This window comes from Dermacentor andersoni, chromosome 6, assembly GCF_023375885.2.
Source record: "Dermacentor andersoni chromosome 6, qqDerAnde1_hic_scaffold, whole genome shotgun sequence".
Classification (NCBI taxonomy): Eukaryota; Metazoa; Arthropoda; class Arachnida; order Ixodida; family Ixodidae; genus Dermacentor; species Dermacentor andersoni.
Window position 1 is genome coordinate 78,554,184 of NC_092819.1, and position 21,867 is coordinate 78,576,050.

General features: G+C 46.9%; 4 non-coding genes across 4 annotated transcripts; all 4 read left to right on the forward strand.

Moving 5' to 3' along the window:
- TRNAM-CAU (transfer RNA methionine (anticodon CAU)) lies at nucleotides 1-72 on the forward strand. Its single transcript has one exon. It is a non-coding gene; the product is annotated as a tRNA-Met (tRNA).
- A 1,342-nt stretch (nucleotides 73-1,414) lies between these two features.
- On the forward strand, nucleotides 1,415-1,496 carry TRNAS-AGA (transfer RNA serine (anticodon AGA)). Its single transcript has one exon. It is a non-coding gene; the product is annotated as a tRNA-Ser (tRNA).
- Nucleotides 1,497-11,911: 10,415 nt separating this feature from the next.
- TRNAM-CAU (transfer RNA methionine (anticodon CAU)) lies at nucleotides 11,912-11,983 on the forward strand. Its single transcript has one exon. It is a non-coding gene; the product is annotated as a tRNA-Met (tRNA).
- An 8,982-nt stretch (nucleotides 11,984-20,965) lies between these two features.
- On the forward strand, nucleotides 20,966-21,037 carry TRNAM-CAU (transfer RNA methionine (anticodon CAU)). Its single transcript has one exon. It is a non-coding gene; the product is annotated as a tRNA-Met (tRNA).
- The last annotated feature ends 830 nt before the right edge of the window (nucleotides 21,038-21,867 follow it).

Genomic DNA, 21,867 nt, shown 5'->3' on the forward strand with positions numbered 1-21,867 from the left:
AGCAGAGTGGCGCAGTGGAAGCGTGCTGGGCCCATAACCCAGAGGTCCGTGGATCGAAACCACGCTCTGCTAGTTCTTATTTTCTTTTTTGTATGCTATGTTTAAGTTTTCCCATGGACTGCAGTGAATATGCCCTTCTATACCTGTAGATTTTTGTTAGTTTTTTTACATTTAAAGCCGGATAAACCAAACCAAACACCCGAAGTTTACTGACCAACACTCGCGTAATATGACTTGCTTGTAAAGAAGTGGTAATATATCACACACACCCAAACCGCGGCGTCCCCCACGGCCGGCAGCCATAAAACCGCAGGTAATTCGCCGAGTTACGGGTTTTAAGGCCAATAGCTTTGGCTCTACCCGTCGCGGGAGCCGAGTAGCTATGGCTTACCGCTGCAGAGCTCGAGGTCGTGGGTTCGATTGCGGCCACGATGGCCGAATGCCGGGTGCAGAAATGCAGAAACACCCGTGTACCGCGCACTGGACGTGCCTCAAAGAACACCAGGTGCTCAAAATTAATCCGAAGCCCCGCCACTACGGCGTGCCTCGATCATAATCGGATTGTGGTTTCGCCACGCGAAACCCCAGAATTCAATTTAATTTTTTTCGCTCTTCCACACGTTCTCGTGTTGGGTAATGTAGTGATAGTTGAACACTGGTTCGGGACTTTCCCTGACGGTAAAGAAAGGCGCCGATGAGTATTCTTTCTTTGTTACTCATGCGGCTGCTAAAGGGGGCTATGTAGTGAAACGTCGTGAAACGCACTATATTTCTATCACAATCACTACCGTATGTTAAAGACAACGACAATTCAATTAGTGTATTGCAGAGTTATCTTGAAGCCCAATAACTTATATACGCTTCATACATCGTTTCATTGTCGCTTGCTCCTCAATATTTTGTGGCGTTTACCACTACATAACGGGCGATGAACCAAGAAGCCGGCGGTTAAACAGAGGAGGGGAGAAAAAGAAACTTTGGAGAAATTGTAAGGTAAGGCAAGGTGGGAATTGTGAAATAAAGTGGAAATAGGCTAATTCCAGAGAGGCCCCGTGCGTGGGTTGCAGTCGCTTCGTTCACACAGATTGAAAACTTCTGCGCGAGTTACTTTTTTAATGCAGTTGTCAGTTATACTTTCTGTGTCATAAATGTAGCGCAAATGAAAGCCAATTGTTCCAGACAGCTTGTTCAATGAGGTCAAGGCTTTTACACCCTTTAGCTATCGTTGCGCGCAAAATGCATTCGCAGCTGCCAAATGGCACCATTTCGCTGCTACAAAAATTGCCGGCGTTCTTCTTTTTTCGCATATATGATGACTTCGTCGCAAAGCAGGTCGCCGTGCGAGGCTACCCGTCTAGTCCCCGTATAATTCTGCGCACGAGGCGTTTAAAAATGCCTGGTGCCTTGTTGTCCCGCAGTCGTGGCCGAGTGGTTAAGGCGATGGACTAGAAATCCATTGGGGTCTCCCCGCACAGGTTCGAATCCTGTCGACTGCGCACCGTTCTTTTAATTTCTTATTAACGTCTTAAATCTTCAATTATGCTGCCGCTTCTGTGAATGATTTGGAAAGCAGCGCATTCCTTTTGAAGAAAACGTAATAATAATAATCTCGCAGCATTGTTGCAGGCTGTATTTCAGTTAACATAGAAATACCTAGCTTATGGCGAGTCTGTTATCCCGTGTTACTTTCGCCAGTGCTCGTATGACATCTTTTAAAATTTTATTATTATTCGTTTATAGCTGTAGAGAGGCAAATGGTGTCGTATATTGGGACCAAGAAATACTATTGGCGACGCGAAATACATTACAAACACCGTGTTTCTCATGATTTAAGTAAAGAAATAAATGAGTTTGGTATGCCAGTGAATTTTGACAAAATACATGTCGGAGGAGAAACTGAGGATAATTATGGGCAGAATAGTAGCCATACTTGCAACGGTAGTAATATTTATGTAATGAATATCATAAAACAGTAGTAAGGTATGGCTTTTAGTTTCCCATAATTCGGCCTACCTATTTTTTTTTTTATTTCCCCCCGGAAGTTATTTTTCTGTTCCGGTGAATATATTTTTCCAGATGGAACATTCACCGACTTTCTTCAGGGCGTAATTTTTGGCGTCGAGCTGGCCCGGGCTTCCTTTCTTTCTTTCTTATTTTTTTCGCTCAGTACCTAGTTCACTAATTTTGTTCACGCTAAAACGTGCTCCGTGTCTGCATATCCTGCTGTTCAACACGGTAGTTGAATACACTGAGTTACAGAATTTACGAGAACTGGCCTAGCAAAAGGACAACACCACACGGTGTTTTCACTGTGAGGAGATTAAACGAACGTGCGAGTGACATCATTTGATACTCAACCAAACAGGATAATACTTTATTTGTAATATTACGGGGCTACAGAGCTATAACGAACAATACAAATTGATATTATTCTCCCCTTTACCCCGCTTTTTATTTTAGTCGCATTGGCAAGGAAAACTGACGCACGCAAGTAAAGATCGTTTCACATAGTGCGAATATTACTGCATTTTCGCACTTTCGAATTCGCTGTTGCGACAAATGGGCCGTCGGACCCTTCGTGCGTGCGATTTTTCGATGTTCGGAGGACTGAACTCCTGCGCGAAAACGCACATGCGGCAAGGACGGGGAACCAATCGCAACGTGGACCGTGTAAACGCGTCACTGTGGCCTTTCTACTTCATTTTTGTTTTGTTAAGGTTCATCCGCAGTTATTTGACTAACAGAACTCAAGTTGTAAATTTCGGAGGTTCACTTTCACGTACTAAACCAGTCACTAAGGGTGTCCCACAAGGCTCACTTCTAGGCCCTTTACTTTTCCTAGTGTACATTAATGATCTTCATCACTGTTTAACCAGTACTTCATCTATTCTATATGCTGACGACACGACTATATTTACTAATAGCAAATGCATAAATACTGTAATAAAACGACCAAATTCTGACCTAAGCAACCTATCTGCGTGGTGCACAAGTAACAAACTTCAGATCAACCCTTCGAAAACTCAGTTTATGCTTTTTCATACACATAAACGCGTCATCGCTCCCGCGCCACCGCTCGTCTTACAAACTCATGTTCTCTCACCTGCACATGAAGTTGTCTTCCTTGGCGTCAAACTTGACCCCCAACTTAAATTTAACCTGCATGCTGACATGGTTTCAAAAAAAAATTTCCTTTGGAATAAGAGTACTAATCCTAACGCGCTCGTATTTTCCACAAAACGTCAGAACTTCACTTTATCACGCATTCATTCACTGTCACTTACAATACGGCATCTCAGTTTGGGGAAACACATATTGCTCGCACATAATACATCTACAACATTTACAAAATCAAGCCTTGAGGATCATTAATTTCTCTAGTTACATGTCACATGCTGTACCAATTTTCAGTTCCTTAAAAATACTACCATTACGTTACATGCTCCAGCTCAAATTGGTTTTACTAATATACCGCACACTAAATCATGAAATAATTTTAGATGCATTTAATAACTCTGCTCTCACCAACACTAACAATACGAGATTTTCCTCTAACAACAATTTTTTACTTCCTCGAATAAACACTAATTATGGAATGTTTACTTCCCTTTTTACGGCCATTAAATACTGGAACAATCTACCACCCCGTATTAAAGCCTGCCGCACAACATTAACATTCAGGAGAGAGACGAAGAAATATTTACTAACGACACTACTGGCTACTGATTCATTACTATAAGTATATATTGTGTACAAATCTATTTCCCAGTTTTCAATGGTTCTGTACTTACCTATTGTATCGACAGCCTTTATTTATTGGTAATTCTATATCTTCCTTTGTCTTCTTTTTTCTCCTTTCTTAGGCATTTCAAATTTTTTGTCGCATAGTCTATATAACATTTGTACTTTGCGTATTGTAAGCATATATTTATTTCTAATTATCTGTTACATTAACCCCGTGTTCTTTGACATGTGTCATTCCTATGTTCCATAACGTGTCAAATACTACATATTTATTTATTCATACGCTGTATCGTTTTCATTTGCTTGTTTTGAACTTCAATTATTGTAAGCAACCTTTTGTATTTGTTTATTTTTTCTTTAACTTCGCGTTTTCTGATGTCTGTTGCTGCTATGTTGCCAAAATGTATTAATTCATGCAATGTTAAATTACTAATAGGAGGTCCCCCTGACAGTTCTTGTAACTCCGGGACCTCCTTCTGTACTAATGATGAATGACGAAATAAATAAAAAATAAATAAACGCACTCAGGCGCAAACAACTTTCACGAAAACAGTTTCTAAGTTTACTTATTAAGACTTTATTAGTCTTTATTATTCTAATTTATTAAGACTAACTATGTAATTAGGCTGAATGCAAAAAAAATCTATATTCTATCTACAATCGACGGCAACAACATTACTTTGTTTCTGTCCAGCTACGTGGTGGTTGCATATATTTAAATCTTGGTGCATGACAGTTGGGTCACCCTGTACAGTTTGTTAGCTTTTTACGGACCCCTTATGGAGGACGACGAAGTGCCTTCTTCTTAGAACGCTTCTATCTGTGTTCTCTGTTTTCCGACGAATTCTTCGGAATTTCCTGGTGCCTTGGCTCCCGGTTTTGTGGCCATGGACGCGGAGCCTTCCAGAGGCCCTCCTGGCCAGAGGTCATCAAGGCCGTCCCTCACGAGGAAGAGAGGAAGCGTGCTCAGTGACACCGAGGACACTGAGCTATACTCAATGTCGGATGAAGACTCATCGGATGATAGCTTCATCACTGTCCGCAGAAAGAGGGCCAAAAGGAGGACTGTCAACGCGAACCCATCAACGCAAGCGAGCACGGCGACTCTGAAGTCAAGGCCTGAACGCTGGCCTCACGCCATCGTGTTCGTACCCGAAGAGCCCTCAAACAACCTCCGACTGCTAAACAGGCAAGAACTATCTGTTTTCTTGGAAGGGGTCGTGCCGAATGAAATTAAGGACATTCGTATAAATGCACGCAAAAATGTCGGTGCTAGGGCGCATCAAAGTGCGTTCATATATCCCGATGGATGACGCATCCACAGCAGGTGTCATTTATGACATCGATGTAGCCATTCCCAACGCGGACTTGCCTATCCTCGTCAAACCAGCAAGTGAGGGTGTTGTCATCACGCGTGTGAGCCGCCTTGGAACATCGCGCTGCGTCAAACTGATCTTCAAAGGACATTGCTTACCAACACACGTCAAAGTCGGTCACTTCCGACACCCTGTTCGGCCCTTCGTACAAAAGCCTCTTCAATGCCATCAGTGCTTTAGGCTGGGACATGTCAAGGGTGTCTGCCCAAACTCGATACTGTGTCCCCGTTGTGCTGAACCTCACGCGGAGGAGACGTGCCGGGCTACTGTCCTAAAGTGCGGCAACTGCAACGGTTCCCATGCTGCCTCGTCTAGGGACTGCCCTCGCATCAAGAAAGAGGTCGCTGTTCTCAAGCAAATGGTTCGGGACAATTCGACACACAGGGAGGCTGCTGCAACGATCCGTCGTCGGCGTCGGCGTCACCGAACCTCCTCAAAAAAGGCAGAACCGCGAAAGGAGGGGGCCGCTTCCATTGTAGCACCCACGTCCTCCAATCAGGCCAAAAAGGGGCTGAACAGCACAAGGGAGTCGCCTGAAAGGAATTTGTCTCAAGAAGAATGGCCTGCGCTTCCGAGCCAGCAATCTCCCACAAAACTACAGATTGTCAAGCCCGCTCGGGAGCCTACTCCTGCCGCTGATGCCACGCCGAAAGCAGATCGTCAAGTCCTTTCAATGCTGCGTCCCCTCATAGATGCCATTCGAGCGATTCTGTCGAACCTTGGAACTACGTCTGCTCAAAATGCACTAAAGGTACTGGACGCCTTAAGCCCAGTGCTTGAGTCCCTCGAATAGAGACATGGCCAGCCATCCCCCATCGTTTCGAGAGGAAGTCAAGGCAGCGTCAATCATACAGTGGAACGCAAGAGGACTAAAATCACGCCTTTCGGACTTTCGTCAGTATATATACACTAATTTGTTCCCAGTCATTGTCATATGTGAGCCTAATGTATCAAAACCAGTCAGATTATCGGGATACGAAGCTGTTATATCCGCAACAACTAATGCATGCAGCAAAGTCATCGTTTTTATTCGTCGAGAACTGACCTATGTTCGCCAGCCGATTCCGCCTCATGATAAAAATCAATACGTTTGCCTAACAATTAAAAAGGGCAAACTCATGTTTACACTTGTAGGCGTTTATATATCGCATTCAAGTATTTTTGATCCCAAACGATTAACGAACATCTTGTCTGTGTGCCCTGCCCCATATGTTATCATCGGAGATTTTAATGCGCACCATATAGCATGGGGAAGCGCAAGAACAAATGCAAGAGGGCAAAGACTTGTAAACTTCGCCTGTAACCACGGCCTTTCACTCCTGAATGACGGCAGCCCAACGTTTATACGAGGCGTGAATTATGGCAGCTGTCTTGACCTAGCTTTCGTCTCCAGCACTTTCACAAGATATGTTAAATGGTTTTCGGATATCGAGACACACGGGAGTGATCATATTCCCACATACCTTGTCATCAAAGGAATGTCCAGTCCCACCCCACGGAACACCATTCGATTAATTGATTGGACCACTTTTACTTCCACCATGGAGGATGCTTGTCGAGAGGGCTTGTCCTCTGGATTAGAGGAAGCAATCAAGTCTGCAATGCTACACGCCGCGCGCACGGTCACGGTTTCGTCGAAGCGCACGGAATTGGATATAGAGTTGGAGCGACTTCGTGCACTCCGTCGTCGTGCGGAGCGGCGTTACCGGCGTACAAAATCCATCGAAGACCTTAGGACAGCCAGACGACTACAAAAGAAAATTCAACGTCGCATGGATAGATTGGCATCTCGACGTTGGACAAGATTTTGCCAGTCACTAGACCCCCGAAAGCCACTTTCCCACATCTGGAGAACCATACGTGGTCTACGTTCCGTCCCTGAACAACGCTTCCCATTCAAAGCGCTGGCGCTCTTCCAGGGGCGGCTAGAGGCTGATGTTACAGAGGACTTTTGTGCAAGGATCGCTGGCCAAGCAACCGGTCCAGGCTTTCCAGCCCCCAGTCGCTTCCCTGTTTCACGTGACGGCCGCATGGATCTTCCTTTCATAATGGAGGAACTAGAAGCGGCTCTTGCTCTATGCAGGCGTTCTTCATCCGCGGGACCGGATGGAATATCCTACCGCGCCTTGAACAACCTGAGTGATAGCGCACGGAGAGAACTGTTACATCTCTACAACTTATTTTGGCAGGATGGCATGGTTCCCGAAGAATGGAAGATAAGCCGCTTGGTCCCTCTCCTGAAGCAAGGCAAGTCCCCACTTGAACCCACCTCATACCGCCCAATAGCGCTGGCCAGCTGTGTGGGAAAGATAATCGAAAAGATGATCCTTGCCCGCTTGGAATGGTACCTGGAGCACTACAACATGTTACCGAATTGCATGGCTGGTTTTCGACGAGATCGCTTTTCAGTAGACAGTGTTGTTGATCTCGCTACGTACGTCCAGCTTCAAAAGTCACGCAAAAGACTATCTGCAGCTTTGTTCTTGGATGTCAAGGGGGCATACGATAACGTATCTCACGAGGCTATCCTCGATGCTCTTGAGATGGTTGGCCTAGGTGGTCGAGTTTTCCAATGGATCTCTCATTACCTTTTTATGAGATCGTTCTTTGCCTGTACCGCTGATGGCAAAACGGCACTACACTACACGTACCGAGGTGTTCCTCAAGGCGGTGTACTAAGCCCTACCCTATTCAACCTCACACTCATTGGTCTCGTTGATCATCTGCCAGCAGCGATCAAGGTATCAATGTACGCCGACGACATATGTATATGGACCTCAGGTGTGACACGTCCTCAGATACGTGCAAGACTTCAAAAAGCTGCTACTCTAACAGCTATATACCTCCGCAACCAAGGTCTTGAAATCTCGTCAGACAAATGTGCACTGCTGGCGTTCACTCGCAAACCAATGACACCCTACGCCATATCAATAAATGGCCAGATAATTTCTTATGAGAAGACTCACAAATTTCTTGGCATAATCATTGATAGAGATCTGTCATGGAGCCCGCACGTGACCTACTTGAAAAAGCGTCTGACAGCAATCTCCCAAGTTTTCAAGTTTCTGGGAGGAAAGACTTGGGGAATGTCAGTGTATGCAATGTTGGAATTGTACAGGGCTCTTTTTCTGGGCTTCTTGAGATACAGTTTGCCCTTACTGACCAACACCTGCCAGACAAATCTTCGTGCTCTACAGGCTATTCAAGCTCGGGCTCTCAGGGTTTGTCTTGGTTTGCCAAAATGCACATCGACAGCAGCGACTATTACGATTGCTCGGGACCAACCTATACAAACACACATTGCGGTAGAGGTGTTGAGAGTGCACATTAGGCACGTTGCCCGTGCCTGTTCCCACCATCTGGCAACACTACCGTCAGAAAGGCCGCAGGCAGCATTTTGTACTACGATTTCGAAGTATTATACCTGCCTCCCATCAGGCTTCACCCCCGCAACTAAGCCATCGATTCCTCCATGGTGTTTGGCTCGACCCGCAGTACACCTCACCGTACCAGGAATCAGGAAAAAATCTGAGCTGTCATCACCTGCTCTCAAACAACTAACTCTGCTCCTTTTGCACGAGAGGTACGCCGAACACGTACATATTTATACTGATGGATCGGCAACTCTCCAGTGTTCCTCTGGAGCCGTGGTCTTCCCAGCGAAAGCCACCACCATCAGTTTCAAGACATGTCACCCAACGACACCGATGGCCGCGGAACTTGCAGCCCTTCGCGCTGCACTTCGTCTGTTCAGCCAAGAACAACCTCGAAGATGGTCAATATTCAGTGACTCGAAGGCTGCACTGCAATCTCTGCTATCGGCCCTGCGGCGCGGTCCACACGAACAACTGGTATTTGAGATTAGAGAACTCATTCATACCTTAACTGATAAAGGACACCACGTGACATTTCAGTGGCTTCCAAGTCACTGCGGAGTCATAGGGAACGAACACGCTGATAACGCTGCTCGGTCGGCTCTTCAAGGGGACGAGGAGGAGCCGATACCGTTATCAAGGACAGATGCCGCTCGAAAACTTCGATTGATCAGCCGTGACATCACGTTCTCCTTGTGGAACGCTGGAAGTTTTCACGACTACCGACTCCACAATCTTGACTCCTCTCTACGCCTTTGTATTCCACCTGGACTCTGCCGTCGCGAAGCTACCCTGCTTTGTCGACTATGGCTAGGGGTGGCTTTCACCAAGTCTTTCGCTTACCGAATTGGATGGGCCGACGACGCCTCGTGTGAGGACTGTGGTGACAAGGAGACTTTTCAACACCTTCTTTGTGACTGTCCTCGATATAATTTACAGAGACAATCGCTCGCAACCGCGATAGCGCGCTTTGACCAAAGACCTCTCACAGAGGAACTTATTTTAAAATGCCGCCATCATAAGCCTTCGCAGCAGAGGGCGACGAGTGCACTGTTGCGGTTCTTGAGGGCGACAGAATTGGACAGGCGGCTGTAGCCTGAACAGGTGTTGACAGTGCTTCAAGTGTCACTGTGCTGTGCGATGACAGTATTCAGTGACAGTGACCGACTGTGATTGTGTGTCTATTCTCCTTCCTTTCCTTATCTCTACTTTTTCACCACTTTACCTCCCCCTCCCCTCTCTCCCCAGCGTAGGGTAGCCAACCGGATCTTTTTCTCTGGTTAACCTCCCTGCCTTTCCCCTTTCCTCTCTCTCTCTCTCTCTCTTACGGACCCCTCGGGTGGCTGTGAGACATCTTTACTGAGATTAATATTTTTGTCTTTCAATTTGCTTCTTACAGACAGTACATCATCTTTAAAGTACGAGCTAAAAAATTGAACGATTATTCGGCGCCGCATCTATGTGGTGAAACGGAACGCAAGCGACGGGTGCGTTCAATCACTCACTTAAGCAGTGGGTTATGCGCGTCCTTTAAACAACGTATAATCTGCCTCTCGGACTCTTCCCAGGGATCACGACACTCGGGAATACTGCGGAAGATTATATTTATATTACGCCTAGACTGATCTTCAACTTCATTAAAGCCGAGTGCCGACACCCTCCACAGAAGCCTTTGCGGTTGTCATGGCACACTCTAATGGGTCGATCGAGTTACTTTTTACTTTCTTCCAGTTGATCCACTGCAGTCTCTTCTATAGATTGTATCCATACCAAAGACTACGTAAACTCGCGCGTATGGATACTGCAAATAGATGCAGCATGCAGCCAATCTGTTTCCTCTCTTTTGAAGAGATGAAAGTGTTAGGACAGCTTCGAAAATGGCAGTCGACTCAACGTGACATTAATTCATGCATGCTTCGAAAACAGCGTGATCAATCAATTTAAGTGGCAAGGCGTAACGATGATCACAGGAAGAAACGCAGCGCAATACGTTAGCTTTTCCGGATCTGAGTGACACTTTTCTATCCATATAAAGCGCGCATTACAACATAATCCCAAGATATTTACATTTCTTTCTGAGCGCAAAGACTCGGCGCATAGCCAAATTTGACAACTTGACCTGTGCGCTAAAACGCCCCAAATAAAAAGAAGTGACACAAAAATCCGCGATATGCCAGAAAGAAGTGGCGATGCTGTGGTGACACGCGAAATTCAAAATAAGAAAGTGTTGCCTTCATTTATTTTTATTAACTACAAATTGTTTGCAAGTAAACGAAAGAAAGGAGTGTATGTGAATAATAACTTAACGGCCAAACTTATTTAGCCTTTCTCTTTAGCTTCTCTCTATAAGGACACTAAAGAGAAAAATAACATTTAGCTGCATTAGCAAATTACCCGTCCACAATATACCTAAGAAATTTGCATAAGCGACAGCGGTATGTGCGGTAAATTGGCTTGTAGAGAATTCATTGCAGTAAATTATTCAAGACGCTCTAAGGTTTGCCGGCATTCTTTTAGGGTTTCAAGGTCCAGTAATATCATCTTACGCAAAAAAAAATGATGTCCAAAATGTCATCTGCGCATTCCTTGAATAGGCTGCCCCGAAGCCTTTTAGAGTAATCCCCTATCGAATCAGTAGTCATAAACAAATACGGAATGCATTTGACGGCCGAATTGAAAAAAAATAAAATAAAATATAATCGCAAAGTGACACGGACATTGCTCACACGGTATGCTTTAGTGCAGGTTCGTGTTTCTACACGAATGAATTACCGTATAATGAATGATTTACTAAATCAAATGCCTTTACTAAATGTACAACTATCACGAAAAAAAAAATGAATTTATATGATCCAATATTTCGTAAAATACGTTTTTCTCGAGATAGTACGGTTGGCTTTGCGGATTAGAAGATCTTTTCAAGAAGTCTGACATTTTGACATTATTATGTTACATTTAGGGCGGGGGGACCTCTTCAAATCCTTCTAATAATATTTTATTCAAGTGGATTACAGAAGAAGTGGACAGAAATTAGGTGATAGTTCCTGAGTACAAAACATATCCTTTATTCATATGGAAAAAAGGAAAATGGAGGTGACAGCTGAAAAAAAAATGGAAAAGACGCGGCGAATTTAACTGCATAGATGCCGAGGCTACAGTCGCATAACCATGGCCCTGTAGCTATATTACAAGAACTGTCACAGGTTCCTCGACAAGACTACGAATCTGCTTTCGTAGTAACCTTCTTTTCTCTCGCTCTCTCCTCTCTGATGGAGCAGCGGCAAGCTGACGCCATTAGCGACCGGTTCGCGTTGTCCTTGCCTGAAGGACTCTGCTCGACCCTGATCAATCTGCATGAGCGACACAGATGTGGGCTCCACGGTCAAATGGCAACTACATACTACGCGAAACGTAATCAGCAGAGTGGCGCAGTGGAAGCGTGCTGGGCCCATAACCCAGAGGTCCGTGGATCGAAACCACGCTCTGCTAAATTATTTTCTTTTTTTGTATCCTACTTTTAAGTTTTCCCGTGGACTGAAGTGCATATGCTTTTCAATAGCTGTCGTTTGCTTTATTTTTTTACAATCAAACCATCATAAACCAAACCAAACACGCGAAATTTACTAACACTCGAGTAAAATGACTTGCTTCTAAAGGAGTGGTAATATATCACACACACCGAAATCGGGCGTCCACGACCGGCAGCCATAAAGCCACTGGTAAGTCGCTGAGTTACTGGTTTTAAGACCAATAGCTTTGTTTGGCTCTACCCGTCGCGGAATCCGAGTAGCTATGGCTTACCGCTGCAGAGCTCGAGGTCACGGGTTCTCATGCTCGACGAGATGGGCCTCAACCCTGTCGACTAGTGCCCCGACACCGTGGGTATTCCCAGCGAGATCAGGTCTCAACTGCACATCGCACCCATTCCACGCAATATGCACCCCGCGAACAACGTCGGCAGATTTCGGGCCAGCGGTACAGCTTTATATACTCGAGCATGTCCGCAACAACTCCATTGAGGCAAGCTTCGTGGATGCCGCGGCATATGTCCAACAAGAGGCATTCGCCGTCTACATCGTCGACTCCACTTCCAGGCTCACTTGATGCGCTACGGCACACACTTCGAGGCCCGTGGTAGCCGCGCTGGCTGTGCTTGATGGTCGCAGAGAGGCAATATATAGCGATTCCAAGGCAGCCATTAAGGCCTACCAAACCAGGATGGTCTGCCGTCAGGCCCTCCGCATTCTCCAAAGCGCCAAAAATATCTCTTCGCATTCTCTCGCTTGGCTTCCCGCTCACTTGGGGTCAACTGAGGGATCTCCCTCTAACCCTAACGAGGGCGTGCACGAAACCGCGCGAGGCTGTCCCGATGGCCAGCGGGGAACCCTTGCTCACCTTCAATGAGGTTACCACACACTACTGTGTCAAAACGGGTATTCCCCCTCCCGCACTCCGCCATATGCAGGGCGCAGGCGGTGACCCTTCGAATTTTACAAGCCCCTGCGTATCCTAACCTTGGGGTTCTTCAGGCAATATACCCTGAAAGGTATCCAAGTGCGAACTGCCCTGCTTGTAGACTAAGGGCAACATTGGATCATGTGTTGTGGGATTGTGAAGCTATCGGCTCCTTCTTCAGCGAGGATAGGTGGGCTGCGCTCTTGGGCAGCCCCGAACTCAACGACCAAACCCTGGGCGTCCAAAGTGCCCGTGATCGGGCCGTCAAGCTCGGCTTGGCGGCCCCTATATATACGTGGGACTAGCTGGGTGGCGCGGCATCTCCCCTGCGTCTTCTCTATACCTAATAAAGTTATGTCACTCACTCACTCACTCACTCACTCACTCACTCACTCACTCACTCACTCACTCACTCACTCACTCACTCACTCACTCACTCACTCACTCACTCACTCACTCACTCACTCACTCACTCACTCACTCATTCACTCACGCGCTGCCTCTCGCAATCTCTCGATTAGCTAAACGATTAGCGAAGCACTCGCTTGATCCGTTTGCAAGGTGCCGCACGAGACCGATTGTCCGTGCCACCCAATATATCGTGAAATGAAAACAGGTATGCAGCTGCGCTCAAATTTCACATTAGGGAGTATCACAATCATCGGTGGATTTGTTTCGTTCTTTTATTTACACGATTGACTATGTGATATATGAAGGAGGAGCTACCGGCGTATATATGTATTTTGTGTTTCATTTCAATTGATCAAATTGCGAGCCAACAACTCCATACCTATGAAATAAAACATGATACCCCAATTCTGTAAACTGCACCTAATAGCACATCTTTCGTGTATTATACACCACACTGAAATATGCCATTAATTTGTGAGTCAGACTTTTGCAGAACACTCGTAAGCATTGTAACAAATTCAAGTTGTAAACACATATAAAATATGTGCGCTTTAGATGCTCTGACCGACGCCGTTCACAGAAGCATAATATCTGTTTTTAGGATGTATAGTGAAACTAATCGACTTCTAACAATCAACAATGCTTGTGCCCAGGAGAAACAAACAATTTGCAAATTACGTCTACCTGCTATAACGTAATTCGCAACGTGGTTTTCTGTGTATGAACTTAATGTACCTTTCTGCTTTTATTGCTCAGACGTTCGTAGCTTGCATTTTATAGTTTAATATCTACGAAGCGCTTATATAGAATGTTACCTTTCACGCTGTTTCTTTTGTGTCTACTTCAAGCCCCACCACAAATTAGAAAAGCTGTAGCCATGCGGAAGGAAGACGAAGTGATTCCTTGACAGAACGCTTGTGCTTTTGTTTCCGCTTTTTCGCTTTGTTTCCCTGCATTTCTGGGAGCTGCCGCTCCCTCCTTGCGGCAATGGATGAAGAAATCTCCGAGGACTTTCCTGGTGTGCAGCCGTCAGGTCGGCTAGTGTCCAGGAAACGTGGAAGTGCGTCAAGCGATACAGACAGCGAGGCCACTGAGATATGTTCGGACAGCTACGACTCGTCGGACGATGACTTCCAGGTCGTGATGAGTAGATCAGCGAAAAGAAGACTACTGCAGGCATCTTCGTCGCCAAGTGCTTCTACCGTGAAGAGTGCACCGCTGCGCTGGCCGCACACTGTGCTCTTTATGCCCGTGGACCCGGCGACCAATTTGCGGCTCCTCAACAGGCAGGTCCTCTCTTCCTTACTCGATAGAATCGCACCAAATGAAATTAAAGACGTGCGAATAAACTCGCGGAAAAATGTCCTGGCAGTTGATGTGCTACATCGCAGTGCCCTACAACACCTACGTAATATAACTGATATCGACAAGGTAAAGGTGCGATCAATGATCCCTACAGGCGGCGATGGTACTGCGGGCGTCATTTATGACGTCGACGTTGCCATTCCTAATGACGACTTGCCAACGCTGATAAAGCCAACGACAGAAGGCAATTTGATTACAAGGATTTCCAGATTGGGAAACACACGCCGTGTGAAGATTTTGTTTGAAGGAGACAGCCTTCCTTCCCACGTCAAAGTAGGACATGTCCGCCATCCAGTACGACCTTTCGTACCGAAGCCCCTCCAGTGTTTCAAGTGTTGCAAGATTGGCCACGTGAAGGGTGTCTGCGTGAACAGCGTAGTGTGCCCGCGGTGCTCTGAGTCCCATTCAGAAGACGCCTGCAGCGCACATGTTCTAAAGTGCCCTAACTGCAGAGGTCCTCACAAGGCCTCATCAAAGGATTGCCCGCGGATGCGGAAGGAATTCACGATTCTAAAACGCATGGTGCGCGACAATTCAACGCATCGAGAGGCTGCTACCGCTGTTCGGCGACGTCGGCATCGGCACCGAAAACGTTCAAGAAATTCCGCTACTGCAGATAGGTACACGCCAGCTACAGTCAGAAGGGCTGCCGCATCTCCACACTGCGCCACCAAGACAGATACAAGGAAAGCGAACAAAGAGGAGAGGCTCGCCCGTCCTGAAGAATGGCCTGAGCTACCGAGGGCACAACTCCCTGCTAAGTTACCTCAAAACGCACCGACTTCAACGGCTTCTGCAACTGTTGAAGCGACGCTGGCTGATGATCTCCAGGTCATCAACATTCTGCGGTCGCTCATGAGTGCCATTCGCGTTATACTTACCAACATGAAGTCTTCGTCTGCGCAAAGCGCACTACAGGTGCTGGACACTTTGAGTCCAGTACTTGCAGCTCTTGGTTAAAATCATGGCTCTCCAGAAGCCGTCGTTTCGTGACGAAGTCCGAAACGCGTCGATATTTCAGTGGAACGCCAGAGGACTGAAGTCACGCATGTCGGACTTTCGACAGTTTGTGTTCACGAATAAGTTCCCAGTCATCGTCATCTGCGAGCCCCTATCAGATAACATCAGACTGTCCGGGTATGAATGTTTCATGTCCGCCACCCACGGAGAATGCAGCAAGATCATCGTATTCATGCGACGTGATCTTACGTATGTCCATCACCCAGTGTCACCTGACCAAGAAAACCAATACGTCTGTCTGACAGTGAAGAAAGGCAAGCTCACTTTCACATTAATTGGAGCCTACATATCGCCCTCAAGTCGGTTGGACTGCGAGAGATTACGGCGAATCACCACAGCGACTCCGCAGCCTTTGGTGATTACTGGAGATTTTAATGCCCACCACCATCTCTGGGGAAGTTCTAATATAAACTCGAGAGGCAGAAGATTAGTGTCATTTGCCTCCGAACAAGAACTGTGCATGTTAAATGATGGAAGCCCCACCTTTCTACGTGGAACTGCCTGCTGTAGCTGCCTGGACCTGACCTTTGTTTCACGCTCCTTCACTAGAAAGGTCAGGTGGTTTCCGGATATTGAAACGCGGGGAAGTGACCACCTACCCACTTATCTTAGGGTTGAAGGGTTGACAGACTCCAGGTTAGCCGCCGTCACACAATGTATCGACTGGCCAATGTTCAAGTCAATTGTCGAAGACGGCTGTCGTGATGACTTGTCCACTAGCCTAGAGGACATCATAAAAGGTGCCCTAGAGGCTACGAAACATTCGCTTCTGAGAACGTCTACACGCACCGAATACGACATTGAGCTAGGGAAGCTTCGCGCAATTCGTCGTCGTGCAGAGCGAAGATACAGGCGCACGAAGTCTGTACATGACTTGAGGTTGGCCAGAAGAACTCAAAAGAAGATTCAGCGTCGTATGGACAAACTTGCATCACAAAGATGGAAAGCATTCTGCGAATCTTTGGATCCACGAAAACCATTGTCTCACATATGGAGAACTGTTCGTGGTCTCCGTGGAACCCCTCAGCAGCGCCACCCTTTCAAGTCTTTGGCCCTTCACCAACAATGCAGCGAGATTGACGTAGCGGAAGCTTTCTGCAGGAGGATTGCTGGTGAAACTAGTTGCGCTGGAACATCGACGCTCCGCCACTCACCGATTTCACTCGACTCCCGCATGGATAGTCCTTTCTCCATGGACGAGCTCGAAGCTGCACTGGCCTTGTGCAAGCGTTCATCTTCACCAGGACCCGACGGTATAACCTACCGTGCCCTGTGTAATCTTGGCGATGAGGCTCGAAAAGTGCTCCTGCTCCTGTTCAACAGCTCCTGGCAGACAGGTACGGTTCCCCAAGAATGGAAGACCAGTCGCCTAATTCCACTGCTCAAGCCTGGCAAGTCGCCTGTAGACATTGCATCATACCGACCAATTGCGCTTGCCAGTTGCATCGGAAAACTAATGGAGAGGATGATTCTAGCACGGCTAGAATGGTACCTCGAACATTACCAGGTATATCCAGATGCAGTGTCCGGTTTCAGGCGTGGCCGTTCTTCCATAGACAACGTTATCGACTTGGTGACGTACGTCGAGCACCAGAAGTCCTGCAAAAGATTATCTGCTGCCCTGTTTCTGGATATTAAAGGAGCGTACGATAACGTAACGCACGAAGCGATTTTCAACGCGTTAGAGGCAGTAGGACTTGGCGGCAAAGTATATTTTTGGATAAGTAGCTATCTACATGAGAGATCCTTTTTCGTACTTACCGAGGATGGCCCGACCTCCCAGCATTACAGTAACCGTGGGGTGCCTCAGGGCGGAGTACTCAGCCCAACGCTCTTCAGTCTAACACTCCTTGCTCACCGACATCCTGCCAGGCACCGTTAGGCTCTCCATCTATGCCGACGACATTTGCATTTGGACGTCGGCTGTGACGCGACTGCAGCTTCGCGCGCGGCTTCAAAACTCAGCTACATTAACATCATCCTACCTTCGAGAACAAGGACTTCGTATATCATACGAGAAGTGCGCAGCGGTGGCATTTACCAGGAAATCAATGTCTCCATACGTGATATCCGTCGACAGACACATCATCTCGTACAGCACGAGTCACAGATTTTTGGGGGTGGTCCTTGACAAAAATCTCTCCTGGACCCCTCATGTGAATTATGTGAAAAAACGCCTGACAGGAATTTGCCATATGTTTAAGTTCCTTGCAGGAAAGACCTGGGGAGTGCCAATACACTCTATGCTGCAACTGTACAGGGTCCTCTTTATTGGATTCCTGCGGTACAGCCTACCTGTCATGTCCAACACCTGCAGAACTAACCTGAACACAATCCAAAGCATCCAAGCCCAAGCACTCAAGATATGTCTCGGTCTACCGCGGAGTGCGTCAACGACTGAAGTCATTGCAGTCGCTCAAGATTTCACTATTAGAACGCACATTAACATTGAAACAATGCGTGTGCACATAAGACACGTCGCCCGGACCCCTACCCACCACCTAGCAAGTCTCCCAGTAGATAGGCCCCACACGACATTCAGTGCGACTGTCTTCGCGCACCGTGCCTCTTTCAGGTCAGGTTACACACCTGCGGCAAGGCCTTCTATTCCTCCATGGTGTATGCGCCGTACTCAAGTGAACCTTACAGTCCCAGGACTTCAGAAAAAGTCGGACTTGCCATCATCAGCGCTCAAGCGACTAACTTTACTTCTGTTGTACGAGAAATACAGCAACTGCACACACGTCTACACTGATGGATCAACTACATCAACCAGTTCCGGCGGCGCTGTAGTTATACCAGCAATGAGAATAACCAAGCGATTCAAGACTTCCCATGTCACTACGTCTACAGCTTCAGAGCTCGCGGCTCTCCGCGAGGCGCTTCAAGTGATAAATACTGAAAGTCCTAGAAAATGGGCAGTCTTCTGCGATTCAAGGCCGGCCTTGCAATGTGTGCATTCATTTCTCCGACATGGGAATCACGATCAGCTCACGTGCGAAATCGCGGAACTTGTCCATCACTTAGGAGAAAAAGGCCATGATATCTCTTTTCAGTGGATACCAGGTCATTGCGGTATCATTGGTAATGATGACGCCGATAAGGCAGCTCGGACGTCAAACCAAGAAGACCGCTGCGTCCCCATTCCGCTCTCAAGGACCGACGCCGCGAGACAACTTGGCATTCTGGCACGCAGGATCTCCTTAGCAGAGTGGAATACCGTACATACAAGGCGCACAAGCCTGCACCGACTAAACCCGTCACTTCAACTCAGACCTCCAGCCGGTGTGCACCGGCGTGAAGCGTCTCTTCTGTGTCGGTTATGGCTTGGAGTGGCCTTCACGAATGCCTACTCAGCACTAATTGGAATGGCTGATAGTCCTGCATGTGATGTTTGCGCATGCGAGGAGAACATTGACCACATATTGTGCCATTGTCCTCAATTTCAAGCACAAAGACAGTATTTCTCCGACACATTGAGGAAACTAGACCATCGTCCTCTGAGTGAACAGACAATATTAGAGCACCGTCCCGACCGATCATCGGCTCAGAAGGCAGTGAAGGCACTTTTGTGTTTTCTCAGAACTTCTGGTTTGCTCGAGCGACTTTAACTGAAGTGCTGTCCGTACACGTACTTACACCTTCTCTCTCCCTTCTTTCTCTTCCCCTTCTCCCTTCCCCCAGTGTAGGGAAGCCAACCAGACTATTGACTGGTTAACATCCCTGCCTTCCTGTATTCTTCTCTCTCTCTCTCTGTAGCCATGCGATATTCGGAGAGCCTTAACACTTCAGCACCTCGACATCAATGGTGTTGAAATTAGGTGAATGTCAATATCGGGCAACGTCACACATGTCTACGTGCATTACACCAAGCTCGTTTATACATATCATGTTTTTACGACGTCGGACCCTCTTACCTTGCCTTTGTCGTTCGACGTTATACGATGTGCACGGTTGACGACTGATGATAACCGAGGGATGACTGTCATTAAAGCCCCTCCATCCACGCGTGACTGGTGGGGTTTTAACTGCCATAGGCGTCAAAAGACCAGATGGCCGGGCAGAGACGAGACTCGGCTTTTTCAGAAAGTTAACAATTTATTCACGTGTTGAGTGAAGGAAGAATTCGAGAAAAGAAAATGCACATGGGTGCCTCTTGTATAGCATCGGCGCCCCTAAAATGTCCCTAGTTCCTTAGACGGCGAATTCATTGTCCTCCTCAGGGCGCAAGCCCTGTGTATTCTTTTAAATAGGCGTCTCTCTGGTGGGCGAGGAGGTCATCTTCGCCTCGAGAGCACAGATCCATTCATGCGGTTGACTTGAGAGACAACTCAAAGGGGCCGCACTTGACTTCAGCAGGCAGCACTTCACGCCACTGTCTGCGCTTAACTTAAACTGGTTATGCCCTCGTCAATTAAAGGAACTATTCAAGCACTGTAGAAATACCCCCCGCAGAGGTGCGGCATTTGACGTCAATGGACACCACGTGACACCCAAACGCACAAGACACGACGCACGCACCAAACTTGCTTCTGCTGGTGTGCTGAGTCGCCCGTAATCATTTACACTAAACTGGCGGCAATGCCACCCTGAAATTTCCCACACTATGCATGCCGTGAAGTCGCGGGTTTTGACGCGTCTGCTCACTCAATAATGTATAGATAAATTTGACACGTTGTTCTTCGCGCTAAACGCTCCTAATAAACAGAAGTAACAAAAGAAATCCGTGATGTCACGATGAACTGGCGGCGTTGTGATGACGACGCGAAATCCAACACAGGAAAGATTCACCTGCTTTTTCTTTGTTAATGACAAATCCTTTTCAGCCTAATAAACGCAAAAGAAAGGTAGCAGCAATGGGTTACATGAAGCCTCTTGTGTTGGTAGCTGTGGGTTGTACGGGCGCTAGGGTACAGAAATGACGTAAGCGAATATACAAGTGACATTTATTCACACATTTCAAAGCTTGCCCCCCCCCCCCCTCCTTGCCCTCCTGTATGAGCTCAACGACGCCTGACGGGGAAAAAAATGTACTGTAAATAATAATTTAGCGGTGTAACTCAGTTAGTCTTTCTCTTTAGAAACTCTTTGAAAAATTAGTTTAGCCGTATTAGTAAATTACGCGTCTGAAGTATCAAACAAGCCCTTGACAGTATGCATCGCAACACCCCTATGTGCTCAGTGATCAAATAGCTACTAGAATTCATGCGGACTACGCTCAGCAGAGTGGCGCAGTGGAAGCGTGCTGGGCCCATAACCCAGAGGTCCGTGGATCGAAACCACGCTCTGCTACATTTTTTTTCATTATTGTATTTATTTAATTCTTCCTATTGTTAATCTTGTGCCGTGGTTATTACAGGAGTGGGGCTTTGAATTCATCATCATCATCATCATCAGCCTAGTTACGCCCACTGCAGGGCAAAGGCCTCTCCCATACTTCTCCAACTGCCCCGGTCATGTACTAATTGTGGCCATGTTGTCCCTGCAAACGTCTTAATGTCATCTGCCCACCTAACTTTCTGCCGCCCCCTGCTACGCTTCCCTTCTCTTGGAATCCAGTCCGTACCTCTTAGTGACCATCGGTTATCTTCCCTCCTCATTACATGTCCGGCCCATGCCCATTTCTTTTTCTTGATTTCAACTAAGATGTCGTTTACCCGCGTTTGTTCCCTCACCCAATCTGCTCTTTTCTTATCCCTTAACGTTACACCCATCATTCTTCTTTCCATAGCTCGTTGTGTCGTTCTCAATTTCAGCAGAACCCTTTTCGTAAGCCTCCAGGTTTCTGCCCCATATGTGAGTACTGGTAACACACAGCTGTTGTACACTTTCCTTTTGAGGGATAGTGGCAACCTACTGTTCATGATTTGAGAATGCCTGCCAAACGCACCCCAACCCATTCTTATTCTTCTGGTTATTTCAGTCTCATGATCCGGATCCGTGGTCACTACCTGCCCTAAGTAGATGTATTCCCTTACCACTTCCAGTGTTTCGCTACCTATCGTAAACTGCTGTTCTCTTCCGAGACTGTTAAACAGTACTTTAGTTTTCTGCAGATTAATTTTCAGACCCACCCTTCTGCTTTGCCTCTCCAGGTCAGTGAGCATGCATTGCAATTGGTC